This window comes from Mastomys coucha, unplaced genomic scaffold, assembly GCF_008632895.1.
Source record: "Mastomys coucha isolate ucsf_1 unplaced genomic scaffold, UCSF_Mcou_1 pScaffold16, whole genome shotgun sequence".
Taxonomy (NCBI): Eukaryota; Metazoa; Chordata; class Mammalia; order Rodentia; family Muridae; genus Mastomys; species Mastomys coucha.
The window spans coordinates 1,667,956-1,680,366 of NW_022196898.1; the positions used below are offsets into that span (position 1 = coordinate 1,667,956).

Here is a 12,411-nt window from a genome sequence, read left to right on the forward strand (position 1 = left end):
AACAAAAGAGAAGAGAGAGAGAGAGAAAATGGTTAGGTTTGAAGGCGAACCATTTGAAGAAACAAAGAGGAAAGGAAAGGGAAGAAAGACCTCTCAGGCACTAAAGGATGGTGGGGAAGAAGCGGTTTGTAGAGTGGGCAGCATTCTCCAGAGTATCTTAGAGACATTTCATTTCTGTTTAAGAACTCAAGATTATTGAATTTAGTAAATCAAAATTGAATACCCATCTTCCACACTATGAGAAAGAAATAACAAATCCTCAAATCCCTTTTCTTTCTTCCTTCTCACTTCTTAAATAAAGATTCGCTTTTTAAGAAATTGTGTGTGCTACTTATGCCACAGATGTAGGAGTACCTGAGGAGGCCAGAAGAGGGCATCAGATCCTGGGGATGCTTCTCAGGAGTGCGCCAGTGAAAGAGGGATCTGAAGAGCAGCTGTGCTCTTGACTGTTGTGCTATCTCTAGTCCCCCACCTTCCCTTTTCTTTCTTAGGGTTAAACCTAGATCCTTGCTCATGTTAAGCAGGTTGTTGTTTTTCTTTTCTTTCTTTCTTTTTTTTTTTAAGAAAGTAATCCTAGATTTATTTATTTATTTATTATATGTAAGTACACTGCAGCTGTCTTCAGACACTCCATAAGAGGGCATCAGATCTCGTTACAGATGGCTGTGAGCCACCATGTGGTTGCTGGGATTTGAACTCAGGACCTTCGAGAAGAGCAATCAGTGCTCTTAACCACTGAGCCACCTCTCCAGCCCTGTTGTTTTTCTTTCTTTCTTTTTTGAGAAAAGGGTCTCATGTTGCCCAGGCTGGTCTCAAACATTCCTATGTGGCTATAGATAACCTCAAACTCACTGATTCTTCTGCCTTTACTACAAAATGCAAGGATTATAGGCATGGGCCACTAAGCCAAGCAAGCAGATTGTCTCTAAAAAGCCTCGTACTTGTTAAAAGGCCTCGAAGGTGCTGAAAGCTATTCCACCTCTTTTGTGAGGTTGTGAGTGGCAACACATTCACAATCTAACCTGCATCTTGCAGTTAAGTACTTAGAGGATAAGCACCTTCAGAGTTACTACATACTCTATGGGCTTAAAAGGGAACTTTGGAGGCCCATCTCAGCATTTTGCTTTCCTCTCTGAAGCAAAGACAACAGCCTACAGTAAGGCAACAGTTGCCACAGTTACAGTGCCGCAGGGATGCAGAGTCGTCTGTGGGCTGGGAAATGCTAGTCTCCAGATCCTCCTCCTCAGTTAATGAAGAGTTGGCTGGATCACTGCTCTCCACCGCTGGAACACAGTGCTTTTAAAGGCAAATACCAGCTCAGGAGAAAAGACATCTTTATTTAGTAAGCCCCTTAACTATGTGAGTAAGCTGTTTATGAGAAAGAAGAAATGGGAAAGCTTGTAATTATCAAGCTTCTCCAGAATAAATGCTTTTCCTTATGGAGAACTAAGCTAGCATTTTCCTATAGTAGTCAATGGTAACAGTTAAAATGCAGAGGGGGACTGGGAGTGCTGGTTAGGTTAATAACCGGGGCTCCAGAATGGAAATCAATGGATGGACATTTGCAAATCTTTTGACCTTGCTCCCTTTGTCCTAATGCCAGATGGCATCTAGAAGAGATTAACACATCAACTGATAGCACTGTATCTAGAACTTTGTTGAACAGTAGCCTCAACCAAGTGTTACAATGTTCCATGTGCTAATTACAGCAGGAATTAAGAACAATCCAGATTGGCTTGGCCAGATTGGTTGGGGGGAAACTTTGAAGGAGTAGGAGAGACAGGGCGCACTTGAAGGGGTAGTAGTGGGGCAGGGAGAACAGTGTCATTGAAAACACTTCCCAGTGTCAAAAGCAAATTCACAGATTTGATTTCCTAAACAGGCAAGTGCCTCTTGTATTCTTTCGGGGGTTGGGAATATTATATAAGCTTGAGCCTGCCTTTCCAAAGGTACCCCCCCCTTCTTAACCCCCAAATTTTATGTTTATGGGTATTTTGCTTACATATATATGTCTGTTCACCCTGTGCATGCCTAGTACCTGAAGAGGTCAGAAGAAAGTAGTAGATTCCCTGGAACTGGGAAGTCCTGGGGAAGAGCAGCCAGTTCTCTTCTGCTGCTCTAAGAGCTGTTGAGCCAGCTGCTTCATAGAACTTTGAGGAGCCATGGAGAGGATTCTGATAGAATGGGCTTTACCCGGAGAATTAGGCAGTGTCCTGGTGTCTTGGAAAAAGGAGGAAGGGAGACTGACAGCCACGTGTTAGGTAGGAGTTACTCTTGGCCTCATTGGTTATCCTACCTCAGGACATTCTCAGGACTTAGAAGTGGTGCACCTCGCTGAAAGCATCTGGCTAGCTGAGGCTGTCGTGGGTTTGTGCTGCGCCGAGGATTGACCTGGGAGCCTCCCTTACACAGGCTAGGCATCCTGAGACACTGAGCTCCATCTCTAACCCTTGTATTTGCTCTGTAGTAGGGGAAAACAGTCTTCCTGTAAAAAGAAGAAAACTACTACTCAAGTAAGGCTTGAAGCCCTCTTAGGCTGAGCTCAGCCTGTCAGACATAGCAAGGGTGTTCAGGAGAAAGAAAGATAAAGGATACAGATGTCTCTAAACGTTTTCTCTTTCCGATATCAAAGGCTGTCAGGGGCCCACTCTGGTTTTCTGAACTTGGATACCAATAAGTTGAGCCTGAACATTGGGTGTTCTGGCATGCCCAGGTGGATGGTGTAAGGAGACTCACTTCACTTAGGGCTTTAGAAGCCTGCCCTAATTTTTTTATTGATGCATTTCTTACACCTTCAAAAATTAGAGATTGGTAATAGATCATAAAGTTTGTGGGAAAAGGGCAATTTTAAAATACTTTCACTGCATCTTCAGAATGAGAAGTCATGAAAGGAGGATCAGAGTTTTCATTTTCTTTACACAGCAAGTTGAGGCCAGCCTAGGAGGCATAAGATCCTGCCTCAAAAAAAAAAAAAAGTCAGGGAATGTCACTTAGTGGTAGAACTCCTCATTCAGTCCCAGTACCAGTAAGTACTGTGATCACGTGCCTAGGAAGTCCCTCTGTCCTAGATAGAGTACTGTTCTCTCAGTCTTCTCTGTCTCCCTTCTTATCTGCCCTTCCTACACCTAAGTCCAGAGGTGGGCTTTGAACCCTGTGCCTGTTGTTGATGCTAAGTGGATACTACCACTGAGCTACATTCCCAATTTGCATGGCTCTGATTTGGAAGGGGATTTGGAAAGTGGCAGTTAGGCCTCTCTCTAGAATGTGGAAGCCAGTGGAGACCACTCACTTTGCCAAAAGTAAGGAAAACTGTCCTCTGTACTCTCCTTCCCTGCTCAGAAATACCCTTGAAAAGTGAGCAAGATAGCAGAAGCATGTAGTGCCAGCCCACCGAGGCTGACGCCAGAGGGTTTCAAGTTTGAAGCCTGCCTGGTCTGCACAATGAGGGCCTGGCTCAAAAACAACAGCGACGAGAAGCAACGGGGGAATCTAAGTAAATGCCTGGGAAGTTTGTTCATGGATTGCTCCTGATCTGGTCTGCTTCACTCTAGGAACAGGCCTCTCAAGGCCTGAGTTGTGTCCCCCTTTCTTTATAGAGCTTTAACTGATTCTGTCCTGCAAGCAGTGAGCGGAACAGGCTGAAACTAGTGAAGCTGTTTAAAATATCTTTTTTACATATATTGTTTGTATGCTGTGTGTATGAGTCTGTACACACGTGTAGGTTCCTGGGAGGTTCTAAGAGGGTATTGGATCACAGGGAGCTGGAGTTATAGGAGGTTGTAAGAAACCCAGCATGGGTGCCAAGAATTTGCCCTATTGATGGCATAACTTCTGGCTTTCTGATTAATTCTTTAAATTTTAATTTTTTTTTTTTTAGTTTTATTTTTTGCCTGTATGTATGTATGTATGTGTAACACATGTGTGCCTGGTACCCTAGGAAGTTGAGTGTCTGATCTTGTGGCACTAGAGTTACAGATGCCTGTGAGTCCTTGTGTGCTAGGAACCAAACCTAGGTCCTCTGTAAGAATAGTAACCATTCTTGACCACAGAGCCATCTCTTCAGCCCTAAGTTTTTTAGAATGTAGGTGTTTTTTATTCTCAAAAGATCTTAGAAAAGAAAGAAAGTAAATACATGTTCTGTTTTGCTAACTTGATCTAGAACCAACAGGCCCAGTGACTTATTATGGTATGCCAGATAACCAGATAATTTAATTGTAAATTATCTTTCCACTCTTATAGATAATTTACAATTTTACTTTAGTTGTGTTTTATTGTTTCTGACAGGTCTCATCAAATAGCCCAGTGGAATTTCCTGTGCAGCCTAAGCAGTCTTCAAACTCACTATGAAATAAAGATTGAACTTGAACCCCTATCATCCTGGCTTACCCTCCCAAGTGATTACAGCTGTGTGCTACCACTACCAGAAAGCTCTGGAAATTCTTGTATGAAAATTGCCTTTCCTTGTTTTTTAAGTGACAGAAAACTTGGTTGGTTTCATCAAATATGTGCAAACTCTGCGAGAGCAGTGGGTGAAAGCAGGTGAGGAGATGGATAGATTTAAGGTCTTTCTTAAAGTCTCTTAACTTAAGTCTTAACTAAAGCCCTGCCTGGCCTGGAACTTACTAGATAGACAAGCCCAGCCTTGAACTCACAGAGGTCCACCTGCATCTGCTTTCCTGGTGCTGAGACTAAAGATATGAACCACCATTTCCAGTAACAGCTTCATTTTAATAAAGGTTAAAACATGAGTTGGCAGACTTTCTCTGAAGAGCCACCTAGTAAATGTTTAGGCTTCTTGGCCCATGTTTAACCCCTGCAGTTTTATGGACACTGAAATTTGAATTTTGTCATTTTTTTTTTCACATTCCTGGAATATTACTGCTAATATTTTTCTCAACTGGTTATCAATATATAGAAGAAACTAATAGTGTTTCATAGATTGGCAGCAGCACAATGCCAGGACACAGTAGGCTTAGACCCTAGTTGTGGACCCTCTTCTAGTGAACTCTGTGCTGTCAGCAGAGTTTGGGCTTTTTCACAGCTGTAAAAACAAGCCTTTTTAAAAAGCATCTCAGGTCTTGTTAATGCAGGGATGGGATGGCACCAGACTGTTTGTGCTGGGCTTTTCCACATATCTCTTCAGAGTGTTATTGTAGAACCCAGCTTAGGGAAACAGTTGCACACCGAACATGTTAAAGTAAGTTTTATTTGTTTTTCAGAGTGAGTACTGGTGTGTGTAAAAGGATTTCTGTAGAGATATTTTCTAATAAGGCTGTCATAACTGAAAATGGCTCAGCCTTTTCTGGAACATGCTTTGGCTGTCTCATGTCGTCTCTGGCTTTTGGCCTGCTGTTCATGGATTATGGCACTGTGTCTAGGTGTTTGTATTTTTAGACACATTAGATTGAGAGTCATGACCTTCACTGGATATCTCTGGAAATGCTACTTGGGTCATGACACTGCTTTGTACACTTTGTGCTGTACCAGTGTGTGTGCCTTAATGGCAGTGACGTTGACAGTTGAAGGAGGTGAAACTTGACCTCTGATGATTCCTGGCACAAAGTCTGGGCTGTTTTGTGTGCTTGGCCTCTGCCTGCGATAGTCAGTGCTGCTGGAGATGCTGACGCTCAGTAGTCCAAGGTGCAGGTACCTTTCTTCAGGGCCCCAACTACAGTCTCCCAACATCAGTATCCACACATGATCTGACGTTGTAACAGCCTGCTCTTTACATGTTAGAGAACTGCCAATCATTCAGATATGCTAGGTACATCTATTCAGTCTTAAAGAGCTATAATTGATTTAAGCTTAGTGTTAGAGATTGAACTCTAGGTCCTTCTCATAAAATGTAAGCACTTCACCACTGGACTACATAGCATTTAAACTTGTGAAACTATGTCCACATAGGTAAAGCTAAATGCAGGCAGCTTGCCAAAGACTATGTACTTTGCTGATAAAAATTTATTTATTTTGCCATTATCGGTAAATGCTCTATCACCATGTATCCCCAGCCCTATTAACATTTTCTGGGTGTACTGTCCCTGCCCTTATGCTAGCTGTCCCATGCCTAGGATATGATGGTACACACTGTTAATCCTAGCACTTGTAGTGTGAAAGGAGAAATGGTTCAAATATCCAAGGACAACTAAAGTTTAAAAAAGCACGTCCAGTCAAGAAAAAAAAAAGAGCTATTAGTGTGTGTGCTTGAATATTTGATTCCTTCAGAGTATACCAAATATGCAGTATAGTTAACATCCAACTTTCTCATGTCATTTTGTATGAACTTTCACTTACTCGCCCTGAAGGTGGCCACATTTATTCAGGTTAATGAGAGAATGAGCTAATCGTAACCTTTTGAGGTAGTTGAGTGCATGGCCAGCAGATGGCAGCATTGGGCTACTGGTCCTTGTCATGCACAGTGTTGGTGTGTACTTCATTGTCCAGGTTTCCCTAGGCCTAAGGTTGATCAGCTTCCAAATCTCCCTGGATGCATGCCTAAGACGCTCCTGGATTTTGGTTGTTATTTTAGCTGGGTCGTGTGAGTAGTTGCTGGATAACTAGAAAAGAGAGCATGGTGGGGAGCTGTATCTTCTGGTTGCTGCTCGGACTGTTTGGGAACCAGGTAGCACCAGTTTGGATCTCAGCTACTGAGATTGCCTTTAAAGTCACAGTGCCTCCATGAGACCCATCTAAAGGCATTTTCTCAATTAGTGATCAATGGAGAGGGGCTAGCCCATGTGGGTATCATGACCTCCTCTAATGATAGACTTTGATCTAGAAGTGTAAGCTGAATAAGCCTTTTCCTCCATAACTTGCTTTTTAGTTGTAGCACTAGAAACCCTAACTAGGACAAAGTGTAAACAAAAAAAATCTTTATAATAATCCCGAACTTATAAAAATATGAGATATAGTGTATGAAATGTAGTTAGATGATAGTGTAAACTAGATAATGTAATGACAGACCACCATTAGAAAAACATATTTGTAAAATTGGTTGCTAGCTAGTTGAGAGGGTAGGAGAAAGGGCTGGATTTCTTTAGGATTTGCATATTGGTAGATCTCAGCCTTGCTTGTAAACTGGAGTATTTAGAGTTTTAGGTGCTTCACAAAGCTAACTAGTCAGGAGTGCTATAGTTTTGAAGCTCGAGTGAGTATGGGAAGCCAGGCTGGGGAATCATGGGTCTGTGATGTGAGCTGTGTTTAGGGCCGGGGAAACGTGCTTTAAGGTGTACTGCGCTTAGGGGATGGTGCTGCTGGGCTACTCATTCTGCACCAGTCCATAGATACTTGAGGCTCCAATTACTTTGTTGTGGCTCATGCTTTTTGAGTACTGTACTTAAGAACTCTTTGCCTAACCCATAGACACAAGATTTTCTCCTGCACTTTTCTTTGAAGTTTAATTTTTAGCTGAAGAAGGTGGCTCATACCTGTAAGCTCAGCCCTTGGGAGCCTAGTTCTAGGCAGGTATGAACTACCTTGTAAGACTTTGCCTCTCAGTTGAGTTGTTTGTTTGTTGTACTGGGGGATTGAACTTAGGGCTTTAGACATTCATACTAGACAGATACTCCATCACTGAGTTGTCGTCCCTGTCTTGACTAATTTTACTGAGATGGGGGGGTCTCACTAAGTTGCCTTGACTGGTCTTGAACTTACTGTATTGGCTACTCAGATATACAACTCATTATCCCCCTGCCTCAGCTTCTAGAGTAACTGGAATTATAACAGTTCTGTGCCAGCAGGCCCTTTCCTATTGGGTGAGCTGGGGTAATGGTTTTGGCCCACAAAGACAGAGTTATGTGGGACTGCGTGCACTTGACTTACTCACAGACTTGGCTGTGATCATCTGCCCATTGTATGGTTTGCTAGGTTTTTCAAGAACCCGGTGTCTCATAAATTACTTGGAATCTTCTAGAGGACCAGCTTCCCTACATTTCCACCCATTTGTCTATTTACCTTATATGGTTTTATCAAGATTTGTTTTAGCCCTTGGTGTGTGTGTTTTGTTATTTATTTATTCATTTATTGAGGCAGTTTCTCTCTGTGGTCTGGGTATACCAGGCCTCTCCCTCCTGTGTGCCGAACAGGGTTACTGGTCTCTATGCTAGCATTACATCCATTCCACGTTGGCCATTGAAGTCTCATTCAAGTTGGTTCTTGTCTTTGGTTCTGTTATTTATTTTCCTTGTTCTAGTCGGTTTTTTTTTTTTTCAGGGACTATGGGTTTGTTTACTTCTAACTTTTTTATTTATGTGTATGTGTCTGTATGAGTGTATTCCACTTGTGTCTAGGTGCCCAAGGAGGCTAGGGGGTGGTATCAGATCATTTGGAACTCATTACAAGTAATAGTGAGCTAGCTGCCTGGTGTGGATACTGGTACTGAACCTTCTTTCCAGCCCCAGTTATTTGATTGGGTTGTTTTGTTTTGTTTTGTTTCATTGATTTATTTATTCTATGTGTATGGTGTTTTGCCTATATTTTGTATGTGTACCACATGCATACCTGGTGCCCATGAAAGTCAGCAGTGGGTTCTGGATACCCTGGTGCCAGAGTTATGGTTGTGGGAACTAAGCCCAGGTCCATTGCAAGAGCAACAAGTCATCCTAACTGATAATCAAATCTAACACTACATACCTCACGCCCCAGGTTGGTTGGATTTTGAGACTAGCATTAAACATCAAGATATGTGTGCCACAGTGCTATATGCCGTGGGTCTTAGCTCTCAGGAACTTATCTCTGTGAACAGGAGCCTGTGCACACGCACACACCCAGTATTACATCCATGTTTATACATCACAGGAAGGTACGCATGAATTCCCACTGCTGCTACGTGCTCATGTTACAGCATCCCTCTCAATCTCTCTTCCTTTACTTAGAGTGTCCTAGCCAGGGACACTTGCACCCACTTACCCTTTTGTTGTGTTGTTTTGTTTCTTCACAAGCCAGTAGTTTTGGATTGTTAGGTCCTTCCCTCTGTGAAAGGACTTTACCAAGTAGAATACAGTGTGTGTGACCACAGTTCCTCTTTTTTAATCTCTATATTTTATTGTCGAACATTGTTTTCCAGAAATAATACCCCCCTTTTTCCTAGGCTGCTCTGAGAGCTAGTCAGATTCCTTGGTCAAGTACTCTTGAAGTCTCCAACTGCCAGTTAATATTTAAATTTACATGAATCGAATTCATTCTTTATGGCTGCCTCTGTGGATTTTGATATGAAAAACCATGACCAAAGCAACTTATAGAAGTGTTTAACTGGGTTTACAGTTTCAAAGGGCTAGAGCTCATGATGGTGGGGCAAAGGCATGGCGACAGAACAGCTGGGAACCACTGCCCAAACTCAAACAAGAGGCAGATAGGGCACACCGGGAATGGAGGGGGGTTGGTTGGTTGGTTGTTTGTTTTTTAAACCTTGAAGCCCCACCCCAATGGCACACCCCTTCCAGTGAAGCCAAACTTCCCAATCCTCATCTTTCCTGACTCCACCAACTGGGGGCCACGCATTCAAGCCTTGGAGGCTTGGATGCCATTCTCATTCAAACCCCAGCCCATGTACCAACCATTCTAGGAGTTGCCTGCCCTAGCAGCTGCCACTCCTGCAAACTCTAGTTTCCTGTCCTATGGTTCCTCCAGGGAACCTCACAGTCTGGACCTGGCTTCTGTCACTTAAAGAATGCTTCTAAGATAGTCCTCTTAGGAGTCACTCATGCTCCTTTCTACTAATAATGTTTTATTTTAATGGACATTCTACACTGCTTTAACTCTTCACATACTAAAGGGCATCATGGTCCCTAGTTGCTAAATATAGTAAGCCTATTCAATTAACAGCTGTAAGCCCTCTGTCTTTCAAAATAGTTAACTACACATGTAAATAATAATAATCACAGTGGAGCCACCAAGACTGAGTTATGTGTGGGAACTTCGTAATTTAATTAGTCTTGTTTTCTGTGCAAGGATGTCCACCACTGTCCTTACCTGAACTTCTGTAGCTTTCATGAATAATATTGTATGCTCTTTGTCTTTGTTGAACATCGAAGTAACTTTTTCATATTTCGTCAGCACTTTTAGTGTCTTGGGGAGGGGCGTGTGTTTTATAGGCTTCCTCAGGCTGTTGTAAGGGCTCCTTGGTGCTCACTCACCACCTGCACTCACAAACACAGCATCTCAAAAAGTCTGAAAAACAAAATGCTCAGACTAGTTGTACATTTTTTTTTTCCTTTTTAGGCAAAATTTTCTCAAAATAATTTCTTTTATTCCCTCCTCTTCCCCCACCCTTCCTAACACCAAAAATAAGAAATTTCTGTTGTCACTAACGTTTGCTGTGTTACTAATTCCAGCTCTCTTCCTTCATCTGCCTTCAGATGTCAGCAGTATGTGTGCAGGTCCTTGGTTCCTCATGGAGTGTCTTTACAAAGTGTTTTCCCATCTTTCTTCCCTGGGTTTGCCTTTGTGGATTTTTAGTTTTCACAAGATAAACCTCACCCCATCCATCTCAGTCCACTGGTGGTGAAGTACACACACACTACTGTTTTTCCTCTGTCCTCTGATGTTTCTCTTCTGTCTGTCCATATGGCCCTACAATGTAGTAGGGTTTTTTTCTCTTTTGTTTTTGAGTCTTACTGTGTAACCCTGGCTGGTCTGGAAATAATTGTATACATTAGTCTGTCACTGCCTCCTGAGTGCTGGGATTAAATCAGATAATCAACTCTGAATTCCCTTTTGCACTTGCTCTCCCTCTGTCCAGACTGCCCTTCAGTAGATCTGTTGGGCTTATTTTCAAACCCCCTGTATCTTTGAAGACCCATCCTGGACCATCACAGATAAGCAAGCAATTTCTCTGCTACCCAGAGTCCTACCTCACCTCTCCTGTTTTTCTCCATTGCAATTTCGCCAAATGTACACTCTGGTCCTTTGGTCTTCCCACTACAAGATATGCTGCTTGAGACCCGGGTTTGGTCTGTTTGTTCACCAGTCTGTCTACAGGAGACTAGGGTAGCATCTGATACACAGTGGGCCATTGAAACAGTGAGATGGTCATTTGAAGATGTGGGCTGTGCTTGTATGGGGGAGGCAGGTGTTGATGGAGATTTCTGTGACAGGCTCAGTAAGTGGTATGTATTCACAAGTGAGGGTTGTATCTCTAAGTCTCTTTTTAAAGTTATTGTTTATTTTTAAGTTAGGGTCTTGTTGCATTGCTCTGGCTGGCCTGGAACTTGCCATGTAGACCAGGCTGACCTGGAACTAACAGAGATCTGAAGTTTTGAGTGTTCAACCATGCCAGCCTTTTTAAAGACTTTTCTAGTATTTTTGGCACTTTGAGGATGTGTCCCAGGTAACTTAACCTCAAACTCATCTTGTATGCTAGTATATAATAAGCTGGTGTCTTAGAGTTTTACTGCTATGAACAGACACCATGACCAAGTCTTTATAAGGACAACATTTAATTGGCACTTGCTTACAGGTTCAGAGGTTCAGAGTTATCATCAAGGTGGGAGCATGGCAGCATCCAGGCAGGCATGTTGCAGGAAGATCTGAGAGTTCTACATCTTTTTTTTTTTTTTTGGTTTTTCAAGACAGGGTTTCTCTGTGTAGCCTTGGCTGTCCTGGAACTCACTCTGTAGACCAGGCTGGCCTCAAACTCAGAAATCCGCCTGCCTCTGCCTCCCAGGTGCTGGGATTAAAGGTGTGCGCCACCACCGCCTGGCTGAGAGTTCTACATCTTTATTTGAAAGCTGCTAGCAAAATACTGACTTCCAGGCAGCTAGGATGGGGGTCTTATAGCCCACACCCATAGTGACACACCTACTCTAACAAGGCCACACCTCCTGATAGTGCCACTCCCTGGGCAGAGCAGATACAAACCATCAGGGCTGGCTTTCATGAGAAATGTAGCCAAAACTAACTATGTTGGCTAAGGTACAGTTGGAGTTATTTTTTAAACATTTATTTATATGTGTTTTCTGTGTCTGTATGTGCATGCATGGAAGCTAGAGTACAGTTTCTGGGACTTAGTCCCCTTCTTCTATCATGTGGATTCTGAGGATCAGACTCAGGTTGTCAGACTAGATATGAGAGCAGGGGCTTTTCCCACTGGGCCATCCCACCAGCCTCTGCTTTTAAGATGGAGTGCTCTCTTCACTCTGCCCTCCTTTGTATTGTGTTTGATCTTTATGTATCCCTTAGTGAATGGTGTAGCTTTTGTATAAAGATTTTTTTTTTTTTTTGGCTTTTTCGAGACAGGGATTTATTTATTTATTTATTTATTTATTTATTTATTTATTTATACATATGTAAGTACACTGTTGCTGTCTTCAGGCATACCAGAAGAGGGCATTGGATTCTATTACAGAGGGTTGTAAGCCACCATGTGGGAATTGAACTCAGGACCTCTGGAAGAGCAGTCAGTGCTCTTTTTTTTTT

At 42.6% G+C, this 12,411-nt stretch overlaps 1 protein-coding gene across 3 annotated transcripts in view; it reads left to right on the forward strand.

The window, feature by feature from the left end:
* Window positions 1–12,411, forward strand: part of Noct (nocturnin) — a 21,809-nt gene that overhangs the window by 3,445 nt on the left and 5,953 nt on the right. Inside the window, exon 2 of one of the 3 annotated variants that reach the window (XM_031376209.1) lies at window positions 4,285–4,539. The exons of 1 other annotated variant lie outside the window; for it this stretch is intronic. The gene's annotated coding sequence lies outside the window, so the exon portion shown is untranslated. Of the gene's footprint in view, window positions 1–4,284; window positions 4,540–11,884; window positions 11,908–12,411 lie in introns of those variants that run through there. One more of the 3 variants, XM_031376210.1, reaches the window with a different exon arrangement.